This window comes from Camelus dromedarius, chromosome 10, assembly GCF_036321535.1.
Source record: "Camelus dromedarius isolate mCamDro1 chromosome 10, mCamDro1.pat, whole genome shotgun sequence".
Taxonomy (NCBI): Eukaryota; Metazoa; Chordata; class Mammalia; order Artiodactyla; family Camelidae; genus Camelus; species Camelus dromedarius.
The window spans coordinates 8552126-8573586 of NC_087445.1; the positions used below are offsets into that span (position 1 = coordinate 8552126).

The 21461-nt window shown below is 35.2% G+C and overlaps 1 long non-coding RNA gene across 2 annotated transcripts in view; it reads left to right on the top strand.

Annotated features, from left to right (window-relative positions):
* LOC116151468 (uncharacterized) overlaps positions 1-21005 on the top strand; it is a 241574-nt gene extending 220569 nt beyond the window's left edge. Inside the window, exons 9-10 of one of the 2 annotated variants that reach the window (XR_010382596.1) lie at positions 16170-16432; positions 20698-21005. This is a non-coding gene — a long non-coding RNA (uncharacterized LOC116151468). The remainder of the gene's footprint in view (positions 1-16169; positions 16433-20697) is intronic. The other variant, XR_010382595.1, reaches the window with a different exon arrangement.
* The last annotated feature ends 456 nt before the right edge of the window (positions 21006-21461 follow it).

Here is a 21461-nt window from a genome sequence, read left to right on the forward strand (position 1 = left end):
ATTAATAGCAATAATGTATATATACATGCATATATATAAATTTATTCTAGATAAGCTAATTTAATATTGTCTTAGAAAGTTATCTTCCTTGAACCACATTTTTTTGCCTTTGCTATTGAAAAGAACACATTTCTAAATAATCTACATAATAGTAATATACAGATTGTTTGTATACACCTTAGATTAGTGATTCTCAACCTTGTTTGTTTATTAGACTCACTGGAACACTTTAAAAATTACCATCATTTGTGCCATATCCCAGAGCAGTTAAACCTCTGGAGCTGGGAGCTGTGCTTCACCATGTTTCACAAGTGCTTCAGATTATTTTAATATGCACCTTTTTGTTAAGAACCACTGCTTTAGTAAAACAGGAAAAGCATTGACTAGACATTTGTTTGATTACTTGATCTTATGCATGGTACTATTATGGTGGCCACACGTAGGAAACACATGGGAAACAAGATTAGTAGTGCACTGGACTCTAGACCAAACCACTTACAAAGGTTTGCAGCAGCCATGCAGAGCCACGCAGAGTGATGTGAAGCCATGCAGATCTGTGCAGGCCAATGCACGTGTGTCAGAAGGACCTGCATCCTTGGATGCAAGCCTATCACTCAGGAAAAATGGCACACGGGAAATTGAATATTATACCTGGTGTTTATTCACATGTGAAGATGACTTTATTCTAGGAAACACCTCTGAAACATAACGTGGGCTGTTAACTCCAAAGGATCAGTTATAATTATAAACTCTACTTCAAAATTTCACATCATAGTTGGCTCATCCTGAGAATTTCGGCACTTAAAAAATTTCAGATCAAAACTGAGGACAGTATAGAATATAGTTTTCTTTATCATATCAATAGGGATATATATATATATTTCCTAGACATACCAGATATATTAATTCCTAAATTCCTAGACATACCATGCATATAATTCCTGGACATATTGGTCTAACTGAATATTTTAGCTTTTTGAAATTTTTAACTACTAAAACAGCATTGTGATGCTTGCAACATAAATGTATGTATAATGATATAAGCCTATTATATTACAATATATTTATAGCTGAAATGTGCTCACTAATACCATTACTACTACTATTGCTGTTACTACTACTACTGTTACTAATGGCAAAAATAATAAGAGCAGACACTTAGGTAGCACATACTATTTGCCAGGCTTTACTCTAAGCACTTTCACGTATTAATTCTGTTAATCCCCCAGTGGTCCTCTGTGGATGGTATTACTATGATCCTCATTTTACAGATAAGGAAACAGAGGCATAGAGAGCTCAATGACTTTGCAAGGTTGAGTGCAGGAGTCAGGATTCAAACCTGTGCTCTTCACTGCTGTGTGCTCATGTAAGTTATAGTTAAGTAGGTAACTATATCCTAATTAGGAACATAAAATAAGATTTAAAGAGCTTGGAAAAGAGAGTAGAAAAATGTACCAGGAGAAAGGATCTCAAAGAAAATAAATGAAAGAATGACTGCCTTGGGATGTGTGGATTTGAGTTTCAAGGAACTAAATCAGATTACAACTGAATTTGATATTAAGACCTGGGAAGTAGGACAATGAAACACTTCATTTATTGGGCTACAGACTGTAATAAAACAACTAGCTATTCAAGTGAACCAGTTTTTAATTCCAAAGCAATGTGTTTGGGCTTGTTAATTGCAGTTGTTATATGAGCTATTGAATTATGTATAATAGTATATATTTTTACAAGAGTGGAATAAATTCAGAGTGTAAACAAGTATTGATGTCTTGACAAAATATTCCTTGTTTCTGTCATAACATTTCCCCATATCTTCTATTTAATCTACAGGTATCAAAGTGCATCTCTCTCTTTTTTTTCTTGCTTTTTTGGGGGGTGTGGGTAATTAGGTTTATTTATTTATTTAAATGGAGGCACTGGGGATTGAACCCAGGACCTCATGCACGCTAAGCACTACACTCTACCACTGAGCTATACCCTCCCCCTGGTCTCTCTTTATTATTAAGTTGATCTCACTTTGTTTAAGTACAATAATTTTGTCTACATCTTTGCTGAGTGTACATTTAAGTTATTACATATGACAGCTATAAAAAAAGATATATGATGAATTCAGTGATTAATTAAGATGACAAATCAAATACCTGTGTACCCTCTACCAATTTGAAGGAAAAGGGTATCACTAATACAATTGTAACCCCTTCTGTGCTGTTTCTTGCCCTCCTGCTTCCCTCCTGCTCCCAAGGGTAAATACTATTCTGAATTTTATGTCTATCACACTCTTGATTTTACAAGTGTATGTGTGTATTATATATATATTATATATATAATATATAGTATAAACATTATATTGTTAATTTTTGTTGAGTTATGTAATCCAGGTAAATGGTACCATACTATCATACTATATGAATTCTGCATTTTGCCTTTTCCAATCTACCATATATTTTTTGAGATATTTCCATGTTCATATGTCTAACATGTATATTAATTTTTACTCTTTTATGCTATTCTACTCCATGAATATATAAATATAAATAATTTACTCATTTTCCTTTTCATGACTAATAAGCTTGTTTCTAGTTTTTCTCTGTCACATATGATGCTGTTATTATCTTTCCTGTTCATGTGAAAAAATTTCTAGGGGTGGAATTGATGGGCAATAGCAAAGGCACATTGTGAAACTTTACACAGTAACTCCCATTTGCTTAACAGAGTCATTGAAACGATTAACATTCACACTGTGATGAAAAATTCCCTTTATTCCACATCGTTAACAGTAGGCAGCAGTGTCAGAGTTTTAATCTTTGCCAGTCTACCCAAAATCAAACTTTACCTTATTTTGATTTTCAATTGCTTACTTAGATATTAATATTATGTTTACTGGTCACATGTGTTTCTTTTTTGGTGAAACATCTTTTCTTATCTTTTGCCTCTATTTCTGATGTCTTTTTCTTATTATTTTGTAGGAGTTCTTTATATATTCTAGAAATATAGTATTTGTCTATTTTAAGGGTTTTAAATATTTTGTTTTATTTTTCACCTCTTTATGTTGTCATTTGAAGAAGAGAAATTTTCAATTTTGTGATAGTCAAATTTATCAATCTTTGTAGTTTATGATTTTATGCCACAATATTTTATGCTATAATATTTTTAATACTATTTCTAATTATAAAATGTAATGCATATCTATTATTGGAGATGTGGAAAGTGAACAAAAGCACAAAGAAAGAATAAGAAAGAAAAAAAAAGATGAGGGATAGGAGAAGAATAGGGCATGAACATTTAAATTTTAGTTATTATAATAAATAGGGAACTTTATGTTTTTACAGGTATAGTGATAGTTCAACTCAAATTTCTCACAAAAGTCTTTGAAACACTTTTATACTGAAGAGTTAAGATTTTTCTAAATTATTGATTTGAATTCTATGTTTTTTTAAGGCTATTTACCACTTGACCATCAAATTTAAATCATGTTTTCCTATTTGTTTTAATTCTCTGGTTGTTTATGATATAAAGATGTTTAAATTTTTAGAACTCAGAATTCAAATCTATGAATCACTTTTGTTGTAAATGGATTTTCAAATTTAGAAAGTTCTAGGATGTCTCAGGGCCAGTTAATGATTGTTTATCCTTTATTCTACACTTGCTACACTATGCCATGTGTGCACACACACACATGCACACACATACTCTTTTAATGGGACTAAAAATTTAGTGCGTTCTGTTATTTAACTTGAAGTTTGAACACCAAACACTTATTGAATAAGCTATAACACTTTCCAAGATTATATTTTTTACATAATCAAGTTCCTATATGTCCTATGATTTGCTTTAGGTTTGTCTAACTCATGCATGTGTCTGATATTTTCGGCTTTTGACTAAAAGACTACACTGATATTTTAATTGTTGAATTTCATTATATGTTTCACTTATTCAGTTTCCTAAGCTTATGATGATGTAGCTTTTCATATATTTAAGATCCTTAAAATTTGAAACAAATATCTAAGGGAAAAAGACACTTGCTTCACTGACGATATATAAGTTATATTATTATTTGATTTTAGTCTATTGATTCAAATGTTAATCTCACCCAAAAACAACCTCATCACCACACCCAGAAAAATGATTGAATGAATATCTGAGCATCCCATGACCCAGTGAAATTGACACTTAAAGTTATTTTAACCATCACAAGAATTTATCATTTCCCCACTTTGTACCTGCTGCAAGAAGGTTGCATAAAACCTCATGGACGGTCAGCTTTCTTAGTTTATTCTGATATTTCAAATTATGATTCCAGCTCAAAAGTATATTGATCAGATATTTCAAAACTGTTAAATTGGTTTGCTACAAGGAATTCCTACTTCAGAGCCATTATCTGTCCCTGAATTCTTGGATATTCTGAAGCAAAAGGAGATATATACTGCAGCACTACAGATCAGCTAGAAGCAATAGGGCTGTCAAACCTTTTGAAAAGGTATGGTGGGGAACTGGAAGTGTCAAAGAAGAAATGAGAAAACAACGTTTCTGCTAGAGCAGTTGACACTTTGAAACCTATATTTCTCCTTGGGGAAGTCCCTATGGCTTCTAATTATAATCAAAATTGTTCTTAGTGAGGGAATGGAAGGAAGGTGAAGAAATGAGGTATTAAAACCTTTGTCAACTCAGTCTCAAGTGAGTGATGCTCATAGAGCACCTGGAGAACAGATACTTAGAAAGTCTGCCACATTTTACATGCTTATGTAATACATCATATGTTTTCCCCCAAGCAATTTAATTTGAATAGTTGAAATCAATGTCTTTTGGAGAAACTCAAACGTCAAAATGTTAAAATTCATCTCAGATATATCAGTCTAAAGAGGAAAGCAAGACTCAAATTCATTTGATTTCATTCACCTATTCAACAAACATTTATTTCCAACATGAATAACATTGTTTTATGCCCCCCCCACCAAATCTGTGGGATGAAAGAGAGAGAGGAAAAGAGAGAAAGAGTAAGGATGTGAAAGCGAGGTATAGAAATACACGGAAATATGATAAATTGCTAGCAAAAATTTGTTATAATGGTTTGTTGGGGAACAACATTAAGAGAATCAGAGAGGTCATCTTACTCTTCACTTAAATAAGAGTATATATAAATATATATATATGTATTTATTATTTACTATGTGTGAGGCACTGTGCTGGGTACAAAGAGAGCCAATGGTAAATAAGACAGCCATGTTTTATGACATCATGGGGTTGAGATAGCAACTAATTTTATTAAACTGTGAGATGGTTTTACTGCATGCCGTTATCCTAATTGAATGCTATCTTTTGCTTTTATGATCATACCAATATTAAAAACATTTAGATTTTCTTAGAACTCTTTAGAAATAAAAATGTAGAAAATCAGCATTGGTGGGAAATACGTAGTTTCTAAGAAATATTTTAGGAAAAATTTTCACTATGATTTATGATGTAGTAAATACTCATCTACGTTAGTGATACACAAGTCCCATGACTCTCCATTTATCTTTTGTCTGATGCATTTTGGATGAGACAGAACATTTTCAAATTGTTTCATTGGAGTATTTCATGCTATTTTTTTCTCAGTTGTTTAATTCGCTCCACTCAATCACTAACTTACTCATTGATTCAATACAGGTTGATTGATTGGTATGTGTATGGTTCCTTAATAGGAGCTGCAGAAAAGAGGAATCAAACATTAATAAGACATAAATCCAATCTTATGAACCTTATTGACCAGTCATGTAATGAAAAGACATGTACTCAAGATATAATTATGAAAGAAGGGTTAAAGGCCATAAAAGAAGAATGGGTAGAGTTCTATTTCTGTTCATGCAACTTCAGGGAACGTGGCTTTTGACATAGTACCTGAAGGCTAGTCACTGTTTCGGCAAATGGAGGAGAGGAGGAGAGCCCTCTACGTGGAAAGAACAATGAAAACCAAAAAAGGGTGTTGTGGCAAGCAGCAGTCAGCTTGTCAGCTTTGTAGTGCATTCAGTCATTAATGGCATAAATCAGAGAGAAGACTGGTAAAACTGGGGACAGACTTGAAGGCCTTAAATAATATCTCAAGAAGCTTTTTGTTTATTTTCAATAGGAAGCTGGTGAAGTTTTTTTTTTTTTTTTTTTTTAACAACAGCATCTTTAGCCTGAATGACTAAAGAGATATTGCTGCCATTACCCGAAGTAGTGGGTACAGGGGATGTACCCATTTGGGAAGCTGTGTACATGTTAAGGAATGGGTTCTGGTAAGTGTTTCTTGGGGTGTTCTATCCAGGCAGGTGGAGATGCAACACTAGAATTCACAAGAGAGGCAAGAGCTGTGGCAGTAAGCACTAGAGTCACTATCACTAACACAGATGTGTGAATGAAAATTGTTGCCTGCCGTATCAGTGAATACAGGATGTTGCAGCCATCATCATGACAGCCGCCCCATGATGAGCCCTGAGGTGTGGGAACTCAGATTGGAGACAATCAGGCTCCCCACTGCCAAGCCCTCAGCCACTGCAGCCGGCCCGTAGTGTTGCCCCCTGAGGGGACACAGGATGGGAAGCAGAGGACACTGGCCCTAGGGTAGCTAAGGTGCATGTCAAAGGAATGATTTCAAGGAGCCCAGACTCTTGCATCTTCCCATGCATAAAAAAGTGCTAAATTCATTGACTTGAGATATCTGGGCTTCTTTAATTAACAGTAATCTTTTGATATTCTGACTACCTTGTCTTTATTGCAAAAACCCCTGTGTATCCAGGTGCCTCCCTTCCCTCTTTGGAGCAGCCCCTCAGAGCTATTCTGAGAGGCTGCCTCCTGAGCTTGAGGTCCTCAGAAAGTCCACCACATAAAACCTAATTCCCAACGTTTACGTTGTGCTTTTTTTTTCCTTCATTCAGCAGGTTCTAGTGTTGAAATGATGAAATTAGCTGAGATTTCCAAAGAACAAAGGAGTTTAGATGGGGAAGGTGGAAGTGTCTAGGGTATAACTCTGAAATAGGAAGGCAATAAAATGATGATCTACAGTTAGAAAATGGGAGGAGAAAAACAGACCCCAGGAAACAGAGCAGTAGTTGCATCGTTAGAAAGAGAAACAGAAAAGTAGAGAAGCATTATTTCATGGAAGGTAAGAAAGAAAAATGTGATGAAAAAGGAACTGTCACATGCATCAAAGAGATCAAGGTGAAGCAGCACCAAGGCAGTATTTATATATGAACTTGTAGATGAGCATTTTTACTAATGAATTACACACAAACTTAAGTCACAGATGTTAAAATATGTTACTCTTGAAGTGCAGCAATCTATACTCCACTCACAGAAAGAACAGTGGCTGTCTAGGTGGAGTATGTAATATTTATTTACCTCTGCACTTGGATCCTATTGTGACTCTAAAACTCACTCAAAGTTATGTGCTCTGTTTGGTCGAATGAAGTATTTGGAATAAATATCCAGTGCTTTGGTAGGACAAGAGAAAGGGCCATCTTTGGTGTATGTTGGACATGCGGGTGAGTGTGGGGGTGGAGAGTGTGTTTCATTGGCTTGGGCACAGGCTCCTCTTTCCATTCCCTTCTACGTGTCCTTTCTCAAGCTAAGAAGTAAAGAAATAACTGTAACATTTGCAAATGACAGTAGGCAACTGAGGTGCCATTGAAACACTTTTTATGTTAACAAAATTTCACTCTTTCGGGATATGTATTTTTCATAATTTTTATATTTTACCATAAGTAGTGGCACAAAATTAAACAAAATGGGGTGAAAAATGAAAATCAGGTACACTTAGCAGTGAACAAAATTGATTGAATCACATACAACGTTGAAAATAAGTTTAATAGATTATGACCGAAAATAATAAATGCCATTTTTTCAATTTTCTAGTTCCTAATTATATTTTTTTTGATTGACATCTTAAGTATTTTTCCTCTTGCTACCCCTTGACACTTGTGAAGTAGAACTCTGCCATGCTGAGTTTTCCAAAATTGAGATTGAAGGGAAAAGGGCTGTATTCGCCCACTTAACCTTCTGAGTGCCCACCTGCTTAGCTTGGATTTACTCCAGATGCCAAATTAAGGTCCTCCCATAACAATGGTATAAACAAAGTAGAAACTTATTTCTCTATAAGAAAGTCCAGAAGTAGGAAGTCAACATCAGATTGTACAAGATCCAGTCTCTCAGAAAACTAAGATCTTTCTATTTTATTCCCCAATTCCCATGACCTGTATTCTCAAGTCACTTTCTAGGACCTGTGGCTGCTTGAGGGTCACTTTATTAGTATTCCTGGCAGCAGAAAGGGGGGAGAGGGGAGAAGATGCACCCTTCCTTTTAAGAAGAAGTTCGAGAAATATTCACAACATTTCTCTTCCTTTTAAGAAGTTTGAGAAGTATTCACAACATTTCCTAAATTTTCTCAGCCAGAACTTGAGCACATGTCCACACTTGGCTTTAAAAGAAGCTGGAAAATACAGTCTTTTAGGTGTGTGGCAATCTCTCTTTAAACTACAGCCAGAGAAGTCATGTTGTTTTCCTACACAAAATCTTTATCATAGACTTCCCTTTAATAATGAATCAATTGTAATCCCTCACTTTGATGTTTAAACTCTTCTTTTTTATATTATTATTATTTTTAATACATATTTTTATTGAAGTTAGTCAGTTTACAATGTTGTGTCAATTTCTGTTGTACCGCATAATGCTTCAGTCATACATGAACATACATATATTCATTTTCATATTTTTTCACCATAAGTTACTATAAGATATTGAATATAGTCCCCTGTGCTGTACAGTATGAACTTGTTAATAAACCCAAACATCTAGTTCCAAATTCATTTTGCATTGCTCTTACACACACATTTCAACCATATTAAACTCAAGAATGTTTTATAAATACATCTTCTGTTTTCTGTATTTTGTACTATTTTCTTTGTGTTTTTTCTCACCTAGAGTTGTCTCTTTCTGTCATTGCTTACTGAAATCTTACTTGTCTAGTAAGGCCAATGAGAAATACCACATCTTTAAAATTTCTCTCCTAATTCCTGAATAGTATGGAAGTTTTACTCCTTTGATTTCTCATAGCATTTGATTTGTGTCTCTTTCATGACATTTTATATAGTTTACCACTTATATTCCATTTGGACTTCCCTAAGTTCCCTGTAGACAGTAAGCTCCTTGGACTGTCAAAGATGTATCTCATCTCATTTATTTCCATACATACTCTCTGAAGCACCTAGTTTATGATCTCTGCATCAGAAGTACACAGAATAGAGTCTTAATATTTAATGGAAATTAAATTTCCACAGAAGTTTATGCCTATTTCTTAAGCACTATGGAAAAGAGCACAATTTTACAGAGAACAATTTCCAGAATTAAGATCACGACATGTTTGAAGTATGCATTTGGGAAATAGAGCAGAGGACCAAGCATGTCCTGATGAAAGCGGGTAAGGGCCACAGCAGAGCTGACTGTGCTTATCCTTAGGGGACAGAAAGGACTGTCTTTGCATGTGGAACCCAAAATTTAAGGGAAGATATTCCAGTGTGTTGGTTGGAGAACCTAGCCTGTCTCTCATCACTTCATTTAGAAAGAGGTCTTCCTTGACCCGACATGATTATTACAGGATATGAGCTCAGAATATGACACTTGGAGCCCTGTGAAGTGCCTTGTGAATTCCCAAGAGAAAGTGTTATTAGAGCAGACCCACCCTAGTTTTCCTGTAGATTTGATATTTCATATAATAGTCACTTAAGAGAATTGTGCTCTCTATTTACAACGGGAGATAAAACTTTATTCTACTTGTGGTAGATAGATTAATGTAAAAGAGAATTCTGGCTCAAATGTTTCTTGTGTGGGAAAGAATGGCAGCCAGTTTCCTGCAGGAGAACCGGCTTTTTCTGTCAGCGCAGTAGGTGATGGGTATAGATTTAAGTCTCTGCTCTACCACTTGGTGAGCTTGGGAAAGTTGCTTAAATCTTTGTGGTCTAAATGATATGTGCTGTTATGTACCACCTGGCATTATAATAGGTTTAGTTATTTATAAATATTGGGTGCTGTGGATTAAAACCAAAACTGTATCACAGAATTGCTGACCTAAGGTGTTTGGAAGGCCAGAGGGACAGTTTCTAAGAGAACTGACAAAATAAAAGATCTTTGGTGGATTCAGACGCTATTGGACCAGCTGTCTGTACTATACACTCCCCAGAAACAGGAACTCTTTTCCATGGACATAGGCAGCACTGTGGAGCAGACATCCTCTCTCCTGGCAGGAAAATCTTAGGACGCAGCGCTCGACTGTCGCTGAGGCTAGTTTACCTTGTTTATTCTTTCCTTACTTATCATTTGAGATAGAGGGGCCATGAGAGACCAGGAGTGTCACCATAATTCTGCTCCCTTGATGAGAAGCTTTTCATTCTAATATTCCCCCAACATTGTATTCTTTTAACCCATTGGACTTAGTCACCCAATGATACAATTAAGCAGAGTGTGGTTATTAGCCAACTCAATCCCAGGGGTGGGCAATCCTCATTCCCAGCACAGTTCTCTTCCCAACTTCATGGGCTCCCTCCCTCAGGACCCACCACTGCTCCTTTGGGTCCTTACTGCTGAGACCACTGATGGGCATTATACTCTTTTCTGCAGTGATTCAGACCTCTCCAAAGTGGTTCAGGAGAATATGTTATTAAATCAACACCATGATTTACAGGATGAAATTTCATACCCTATTCTATATCTCATCCAAAGTATGTAGCCATACTGTCCAATGTATCATATAAAAAGTTCTGCATTGAGGATGAGTGCTATCATGAAACACACAAACACACAAATACCTTTTGCCAACAGAATGCCACTAACACAAGTCACCCCAAATTTGTCCTCTGCACTTATTAAATTCCCTGGAAGAAATTAAAGCTCAAAAATAGAATCCTTTTACAAATGAGGTCAAAGATTATAATTTCAAAAATATCCAATCTGAAATAAAATTGTATTGTCTCATAAATCTAAAGGCCAGAATTTTAGCTGAGATTAAAATCCTACATCATTCTCTCTACTCTGTTATTTTGTTCATTCTTAGCTAGAGTTTCTCCATGCCTGGAAAAACTTTGGATTCTGTCAGCAGCTACAGTCTAGAATATATCATTGGAATAGACATTGTGTTAGGGCCTCAGCAATTGTGTTAACACAATGGATTCAATGTTAGTCCTGCCAGTTTGTTTCATGGCTTTGGATAAAGTTGGTCAGTGCAACTCTGATGGGCTTGATCAATAACAGAAAAACTTGAACCTCATTAGTGCCTGGTAGAGAGGTGGGAATCAGTTACCTGGCTTTTCAAGGTAGCAAATACTGTCCCATGCTCTGAGACACAGTAGATCTGTAGTCACCTGTTCCCTGTAGTTGAATCTTCTCATGGGGATCAGTTCTGTACTTCGTTCTCATTTCTGTTCAGAGGTCACCTCTTCAGAGAGAGAGTTTCTGTCTCCATCTCAAATCACCCTGAACCCATCGCTTTCTTTTTAGCACATGTCATTGTCTGAGATTATATGTATATCTCTGCCTGTCTTACTTGCTACTAGAATATAAATAAGGGGATGGACATTGTTGTCTTACCCTTGGTGCATCCCCAGTGATGAGAGAAACTTTCTGGGCCTAAGAGTCAACCAATCAGTGTTTGTGAAATAAACAAATAGACTAAAAGCACAAGTGTCCTGAGACCCTCCCACTCAGCTCTGTTCAGAAAAAACTGCCTCTAAATTCTGGTTTTAATTTTTCTGGTGATTATTTGAATTTCTCAATATATGAACTTAGGGAATTATTTTGATTCCTTCATCTAAGTAACGAGGAGTTTTAGCTCAGTTTTGCTGTGCACCCATCTCCTGAGTGTTATTAGTAATAGTACTTTGAAGACTTCGTATTATGTACTAAAAACTATTTTCCTCATTATGGCAGATCTTATTAAGTGACTCCCTTAATACCCATTTTCTCTTCAGCCTTGGCTGTGCCCTCTTCATCTGTCTGGAATATGAACATAAATATGGGGTGTGGGTGGGGGGCAGCAGGCATTCTGTGACCCTGTTAGAGAAGAAAGACAGAAGGGTCCCAGCTCTTCATGAAATTGTTGACCAGATGTACCAGCCCAGGACTGAGGCAGACACACTCACATGTGTTCTCCTTTCTCTGAATCCTTGTTTTCCTGTAACTTATAATTGAATACATTACTATTGATAAATTGTTTAGTCAACTTTGGGCCATAATTCTTGACACTCCATTATGCAAAATGAGTAAAAAAAAAAGGTTCCTCCATTACTCTCCTGCCTTCTCCTTTGCTAGCTTCTCTCAGCTTTGTCATTATTTTGCTATCAGAGTTTATAACTCTTACATGCTGTTCTATTATGGTAATTAATTCTCCTAGGATGTGCTTTCAGAGTTAATCTAAAATTTGATAAATAATGAACAGCAATATAATTATGTAAATATCAGTCACAATTAGAAACTCATATTATGATTGGACTCAGAGACAAAAAAAAAATTATAAGCCACAAAACCTGTATAGCTCAAAGAAGAATCTTTAATTATAGTCAGATGTAGTCTTAAAATTCACTAAATCATGTTTTATTTGGTTTGTTTCATATTCGGGCTTTCTTTTATGGATATTTTTCCTAAAGTTTTTGTCTTTTCTTGTTATCATTTAAAATACTTTATCATATCATTATTTTTTAACCCAGTTTCTTAAATCAAACTCCTTATTGGATATGTTTTTAAAATTATTTCCAAACTTACCCTTAGAAATATACAAGTTCATTCTCCCAAGACTAGTACCCAACACTGCACTTTCTCTCCTCATCTCCCACCAGGGATTTAAAAAAAAAAATTTGTCTAATTGATATATGTAAAAAATATTTCAAAATTGAATTGACTTGATTACCAGTAATTCTAAACATTTTTCTTATTGTTTCATTTATTCTTTCTTTTATGAATTCTGTGTTCCTGGCCTGTGTGCATTTTGCTGTTAAGATAGCCATGCTTTTCCTGCCATATTTATAGTTCTTTTATTTTGATTTTGGTATATGAACATTATCATTTTATTACAAATTACTTTCTTAGTTTGCTCTTTGTTTTCTGTTTTTATGGTGGATTTGTTTTACTGTGTTAAAGATGTTATTTATACAATAGTTTTAAGGTAGAAGTTGGTTAAATAAAGAAAAACTCTTCCCTATGTGACCTCTGTCTCGATGTCATTCTAGGTGAACTTGAAAGTTAACTCTGTTAGGTTATGTACTAATGTTACTTAAGTTATTTATCACACAAGTATTAATTGTGCTTCAGTTATGTGCTGAACAGTATTTTCACATAGAAAATAAAGAGGTATAAGCCAATGTATCATTGCTCTCATGAAGCATACAGTCAAAATTAAATTTAAAATTAAATTTAAATTTCTTATTCAAAGGTTTCAAATTTGTTTATGAACATCTGTCTTTCTAGGTAATAGAAACAGGTACTTGAGTTTAGGCTTAAGATCATTAAACATATGGAAAAAATACTACCCTCCAGCTGTCTCCTGTATCAATTTCTGTCAGCTGTTTTAATCCACAGTTATGAGTGATAACTAATCCTGCAAATACTTTCTTAGGGCAATCAGGTGTCAAAACTGTAAAGGTTATATATATTTAAAGGTTATGTATAATATATTTTCATTTCTCTTCTCCACAGTTAAAAAAAATCATGCAGAAATATATGTATATATCCTTGTACTCTTACAACACTGTTTTATTTCACGTTCTGTAAAATAATTTTCCATGTTATGGTGTGTATATTTGGTATCCTTTTGTTTTGTTTAAAGAAGTTAAATTTTAGTGGAAAAATACCTTCTGTCTTAATAAAGAACTATGTAATGTCTATTAGTTTTTTGCTTCTTATACTTTAAAGTTTTTTTGGTTAGTTTGAGATTATAAATGCTTAGAGATATCAGGAAATACATTATGTAAATGTCTCTAAAATACGATTGGCAGGCACTGTAATTTAGAAGTGGCACAAATGGTTTTAGAATCAAATACGTAGGTGAGTTTCTGCCTTGAGGTCTCCATGACTTGCTTGATGAGCTAATTTCCTTAATGTGTTGCCTATAAAATAGAGGTAATAGTAATAACTGTCGTATAAACATTATGTAAAGGCTAAATAAGAAAAGGCATCAAGAGTTTAGGACAAAGCCTAGAAAATATGCAGTAGCATAAATACTCACATTTATTATTTGTATTATTAATTTTAATAAGTGTATAGTTGTGAAATAGGTCTCATTATGATTTACCTTGATTAACTCCAAATTCTTCATGAACATAATATCCAGGAAAAAGTCACCTTATGGCTCTAATATATGATTTCACTAACTTAAAAAGCAAATATTTTATTTGGACAAAAAATGGGAGAAAGCTTTAATCTGGAAATGCACCAAATAGGTTTTCTCCCTACATGCATATTTTATTACAACTGGTCATTCCTATGGATTTTTATTATGAACCCAAATAAAGTAAACATTCCACCATTGCAAACAAATTTATCATTACATTGCCCTGTAATGTATGAAATGGTGTGATGACTTTGAACAGTTAGTAACTAAGTTTTTCTTTCAGTAGTTTTCACAGAGGTAAACATAAGATAAATGCTTTCTATTTTGTAAAGGATATGTTTCCTTCTTGTAAAATATTTTTGACTAGTAAATTTCACAAAAATAATGAAGTTACTGAACCACTGTATAGAGTAACTGTCTTAATTTTCTTATTTACATTTTCACAGTATACTTCATACTTTCTTTGATTGCTAATTTTTCATTGTATTTCTCCTAGTAACTAAAAGATATGCTCAAACAAAAAATTTTAGTGGAACTGGCACTAATGTAGCAAGAAACTTGGTCCATGATGGTAGCCCAGATCATTTGAGGGGAGATTCAAATTTTAAAGACAAAATTGAATGAATTCAGATACCAAAATGCTTGTTAGGATTTTAAAGTTAGTAATTTCTTCCATGAGCTACTATTAAAAAAATGAATGTTTGAAATATAATTTGTGGATTGAGGAAACATTCTTATGTTAAGTGATGAATTAATAATGTGTTATACAAGCAGGAAGACTTGACTTGGAATTTAACAAATGCAGGTATCACTGAATCTCTGCTTGGAGGTGATATTCCAGGCCTTTCTCTGAGCTGGGAAAAACCTGTTTTGAGAGAGCACGAATACTTGAGAGTTTTAATGATTACTCTATTGAGACTGAATAATAAGTTGATGAGATAATTTTTGCTCTGGAAATGTTATGGACACTTGTTTCAGTCATGTAAATGTCTAATAGGGTGGTGGCACTTGGAAGGAAAGAGTGTGGAAATATATGAAGAGTAAATTCCCATTACTTTGTGACTTTAGCAGACAGGTAAGACCAGAAAGCAATCAAAGAATGTAAAAAATAAATGAGAAGTAGCATGTTGTGTTAGTTGAGGGGAGAGTATTCTGGTGACGATTTCTGTGGGACAGATTACTCCAAAAATAAGTAACGTATGACAATGACCATTTTTTTATGCACAGATTCTGTGAATCAGCAATTTGGACAGGGTCCAGCAGGATAGCTTTATTCTGCCCTTGGGGTCTCAAAGTCTGGAGGCTGGAATCACCAGAAGGCTCATTCACTCACAAGTCTGGTTCTTGGTCTGGGATGACTGGAAGATTAGGACTGCCAACTTTAGAGTCTGCACATAGCCTCTCCACGTGTCTTGGCTTCCTCACAGCATGGCAGCTCTAGGTAGTCACACTTTCCACACATTGGCTCAGAGCTCCAAGTGCGAGCGTGTCAGGGAATGAGACAGAAGCTACAACACATTTGACGACATAACATCAGAGTCACACAGTGTCACTTCTTCTGTGCTCAGTTGACCAAAGCAGTGACAAGTTTTCCTGAATTCAAGTGTAGAAGACACAGCACTTTTCAGTGGGAGGAATGGCAAAGGTGTATAGAAGAGACCAGAAGATGGGAAATGTTGGGGTCATATTTAAAATACCTTTATGTTTTAGAAAGCTTTAGACATTCAAAAATTTTAATGCTATTTTTGATCCTAGAACAGAAGACTAAATTTTATAATAATTAATATATAAATATAAATATATATTTATATTAAAAATATATATTTTTCCTAAACAGGAAGTGTTGCTACCAGAGTAGCAAGCAGCTGTTTGGCTTCTCCACCAAGAAACACATGAAAAAGTGAAGTTAAACATTAGATGAGTGAAAATGTTCTGACACTAAGAGCTGCTGGGCTTTGGGGTGGGGGGCTGAAAGAGTCTGAAGAGCCAGAAGCACAGCCTGAAGAACGGGTCTTTTCCCATTCTTTAACTGCTTTACGGGGGAAGAGAAAACACGTCATCTGTCTCGTGCTGCATCCCTCGCATTGGCGTTACTAAATGGTAAGAAAAAACATCGTTTCACGTTTGTGCCTAAAAGAAGAAACGCATTTTTCTGTATTTTTTCTAAATTAGTAGATAGTGATTTTTAAAGAACTTACCACTTTTTTTTTTTTTTTGGAACAGCTAATTATCACCTGATAAGAAAACACAGACTATTGTCCCTCCAAGGCTCCAGTTTCACTTAGCTTTGCAAGGTGAGGCAGTTAATGCATGCAAAGAAGAAACCAGACTGCCTGCAGTTTTCATGTAGCGAGACCTTAGTTTATAGTGGCAAAGTCAAGTGCTTTCTAAGGTGAAGCTCTGGTGACTTCTGGGGATGAGGTGGAGACCTGAGTTTTTCTGGGGGAAGTCTTGGGGGGGATGTGGAATAGGGCTAGGAGCATGCCAGTGGGACCACTCCTGGGACATACTGAGGGGCACTGCTCTTAATTTTGAGATTAAAAAGCTTGGGGAAATCAAAGCCCTCTTAAAGCACTTGTCTTGGGTTTTCCCTCCTATGACAAAGACTGATCCCAAGACTCTGGGATCTCCTAAAGAAACAAAACCTTGTGGGAAGTCCATTTTATTTGGTGGTGAAGGAAACACCTGCCCATCCTTGAGCCTCAGGATGGGGAGGGAGAGGGCACAGGCTTATTCTTTCTGTGTCAGTTTTTGTATTCGTATAAACCATGTGGAAACTGTAAAGCCATTACACTTACTAACACTTTTGTCAGTAGAGTTGAAAATTTATTTATTGAAATTAGTCTGTGAAGATATTTGAGCAAAAATTGAAATATATGGAGTATGAGAAAATGGTTTGTGTGTTGGATAGACTTACATTGGAATTCTCATTTGCCACCTACTCACTGTGTAGCTGAGCAATGCACTTAACCTCCCTGACCCTCTGTTTCCTTTTCTGTAAATATCACAGAAGTTTGTAATATGGATTAAAATGAAAAGTATGAAAAGGGCTTGGCTTATAATAATAGAAACTTAATAATGCATATTACTTGCCTTATTCTTTCAGATATTAGTGCTTGTATACTAATTTTTAAAAACAATCACAGAGTTGGGTAACTATTACAGATAAAGAGATAAGTGTGAACCTTAATAATTAAAACAAAGCCATTCTGAGTCAGATTCTTTAATGCCTCAAAAAAAGTTAATTGTTTTAAATTATATCAACATTTTATTTTTGTTTTCTGAGGTTTCCATTCACTTTCAGGGCCTTGACATAATCCATCATTGACAGACAGTTTTATTTCCAATATTTAACAAGTGTAAATTAATAACAGAAATGAGTCATGATGCTTTCACATATCATTTTGGCAATGTTCTTACTCTAATTATAAATGAATAGATATTTTTGCTCTTCATCTATTAGAAGTAAAACACTTTCCTTTTCATCTTACTTAATTGTTTTGGAGGGAGGATGAGTATCAAACATTCATATTTTTACCATTTTTCATTGTTTTTAGGATGATGTTAACTAGATGAGAAATTTTCCTCTCATTGCCATGCACTGAGGATCCTAGAAACAAAATGAAACGAATCAGCCATGATATTGTGAGATATCTTCAGAAATTCTGTCTAGCAAAGTTGTGTGGCTTATTAATTTGTCTTTCATTAATATAGACCATGATTTAAATTTCCATTGCTTTTCTTGAATTGTTCTATTGACCAGCATGGTTTGAACACTTATATTCAGATTTTTTTTTCAATAAATACTGTAGTAATGCATGATCTGCAGTTGGTTGAATCTGCAGATGTAGAACTGCAGATTCAGAGGGCTGACTGTGGAATTTCAGCATTTGCAGATTTTGGTGTCCTTGGTGGGTCCTGGAGCCAATCCCCTATAGGTACTGAGGGATGACTATATATAACAATGAAAATTAAAATATTAAAAGAGAAACAACCATAAATGGACTAGTTTGCAAAAGCAAATCATCTTGGTGTAAACTCTCCAAGGCACATCAATTTGAAATTTCAAATACTTTAGATGAAGAGAAGTTTCTTAACTTCCAGGGATGAAAAAAGTAGGTGACACATAGAGGAAAATGAATCAGAATAGCTTTGTCCTTCCCAATAAGACCCCTGGAAGGTATTTAGGCAGTTAGGTTTCAGCCTTGTGAAGGGAGTTTATTTCTCACTACAATTCTATATGCAGCCAAACTGTCAGTGCAGTCAGTAGGTAGAATAAAAACATGAAGCTCCTAGAGGACAAGAGTGAGATAAGAGAGAGGAACACATAGGACATAGGAAACAATGTCTGCAACACAGGAGAGAAGTCAAGATGGTCATGATGGAGGGGACAGCATGATAGCTTGTGTTAGGACTAGGGAGAGATGAGTTCTGATTACAGCACCAAAAGACCCTCTGGAATAGACCCAGGACACTGAAACTGATAGAATACTAATGTATTTCACTGTCGAGGGAAAATTAGACAGCTAATAGATGAAATGTCAAAAAAAATCAAAATATCAAAAAGATGAATTTCAAAAAAAAGAAAGAAAATGAAAAAAAAGGAGGGGTGATGGAGAGAGAGCAGTGATTATCTCGTCTGCAGGAAGGAAAGGTAGCCGTGGCTGACTGCAGTTAGTAAAAGCACTTACATGTCATACTCATACTAACACTCAAAATTGGTAAGACCAATGCTGGCAATTTGGGAGGTTACAAAGGGAAGGAATACTAGTTCTCTGTTACTGAGTAACAAAATACTCAAATTTAGTGTTCAAACAATGCACTTGTACTAGCTCACAGTTCCCGTGGGTCAGGAGTGCAGGCAGAACTTAGCTGGCTGCTTTGATTGGGGGTCTCACAAGGCTTCAGTCAAGGCTGAAGTTCCATCAAGGCTGGGCTGTATTGTCATCTGGGGAAAGACCGGGTTCTAAGCTCCCTCATGTAGTTGGAAGAGTTCATTTCTTGCGCCTGTAGATCTCATGGTGCTTGCTTCTTTTAAGGTCAGTAAGAAAACGTCTCTGACCTTTGGGAGTGCCCCAGTCCCTCTCTCAAAGGATTTTACCCAATTAAGTCAAGCCTACTCAGGACATTCTTCCTTTTGATGAACTCAAATTCTACTAATTTGAGGCTTTCATCACATCAGTAAAAATCCTTCAGCTTTGCTGTATTCTGTGGACTTGAAGCAGGTCATAAGTTCTGCCTGCACTTGGGGAGGGGTTGTTTAGGGTTTATGACTCATAGGGGGTCACCTTAGGGTGTGTTTGCCACAAAAGGGTTTGTATATGGGTGTGTGAGGAATGCAGAGGGAAGAAAGAAGGCTTAGTCACCCTCTATGGTGACAAGTCAATATTGATAATGCTTAAAACTGAAGAAATCAGTTAGCAATATTAAGAGATCTAGAAAGTACCATAATAATGTGCTAAAAGAGGGGAGGGTGGTTTGTTTGAAAAGATGGGTATGGAGGGCAGTGAACTGCTACTTCTCACAGGAAAATATACATAATCCTACGACTCTTTTAAAATAGTGACTATGTAAGTTTGTTAAAAATAAAAACATGAAGGAAGAGAGTAAGAGACTTTTCAGGAGTTCAGGGAAGACCCAAGTTCTTACCGAAAATGTGCCCTTCAAGTTACAGGCAGAATAAATGTTCAAAAAGACTTTTTAGTGCAGCTGCAGAATACCATAAAAGTACAGAAGTTTCTTATATGGATTAAGACAAAAATTATGAAAAATACTTGGAAGATAAAAGTAGACACAATATCAAGGGTGATGAAGAAATCTTTAAAGTTATCACACAGAAAATCTGTAAAGAGATGGCAAGTAGAGTAGGTCTCTCCATAAAATAAGTGTCAAAAGAAAATGGAGAAGCATGTGAAACATGTCAGAAAACTGTCAGTCTATCATTTTATAATTATATAAACTAGAATACAAGACTTTCTTCAGGTTTTTCTTACCAGATTCAAGTTCATATACCTTGAGAATTTATTTTAGCTTATAAAATTCTGATGCTCTGTTCACCCAGACATTTTCGTGCATGCATTTCAAAGTAAGATTGTGATTTATTTAGTTCTCATGAGGATCTTAAGCTTTTACATTCTCTAATATGTTGTGTGTGTGTGTGTGTGTGTTTGACCTTGAAATGACCGAGTTCTTTAGCTTCAGTGTCTCTCAGTTAATTAGTGTATATATTTAAATAGGTAGCCTGATCTCAGCTATTGCCTGGCATTTTTATGTATTACATAGTAGATTCATTTAGAGTTTTATATAACCATTTCCCTTTGGCAATTCAGAAATATATAACATGTTTCCTGTTTCTCTACTTTCAGGGCTTAAGGAGCTTCTACTTAGAGATCAAAGAGATGGACTACACTGATGAGCAGGAGGAGAGGGGATACAAAGTCAGCAATTAAGAAGGATTCCTCAGAAACGTGTAAGTGTGACTCCATTACTTTTAGGAGTCTGTGTTTGATTGTTTGATAAAGGAAAACTAAGTCATGACTTTTTTCTGTAGATTAGAAGTCTTCTCTAAATTTTTTGTTGTAGAAATTGATAACTATATGTAAAACATGGATCTACTTTCAATGTCTAAGCACATTTTATTTTTTATTTTTTTAAACATTTTTTATTGATTTATAATCATTTTACAATGTTGTGTCAAATTCCAGGGTTCAGCACAATTTTTCAGTTATTCATGGACATATACACACTCATTGTCACGTTTTTTTCTCTGTGAGTTATCATAACATTTTGTGTATATTTCCCTGTGCTATACAGTGTAGTCTATTCTACAATTTTGAAATCCCAGTCTATCCCTTTCCACCCTCCACCCCCCTGGTAACCACAAGTCTGTATTCTCTGTCTGTGAGTCCATTTCTGTCCTTTATTTATGCTTTGTTTTTGTTTGTTTGTTTTTGTTTTTTAGATTCCACATATGAACAATCTCATATGGTATTTTTCTTTCTCTTTCTGGCTTACTTCACTTAGAATGACATTCTCCAGGAGCATCCATGTTGCTGCAAATGGCATTATGTTGTTGGTTTTTATGGCTGAGTAGTATTCCATTGTATAAATATACCACAGCTTCTTTATC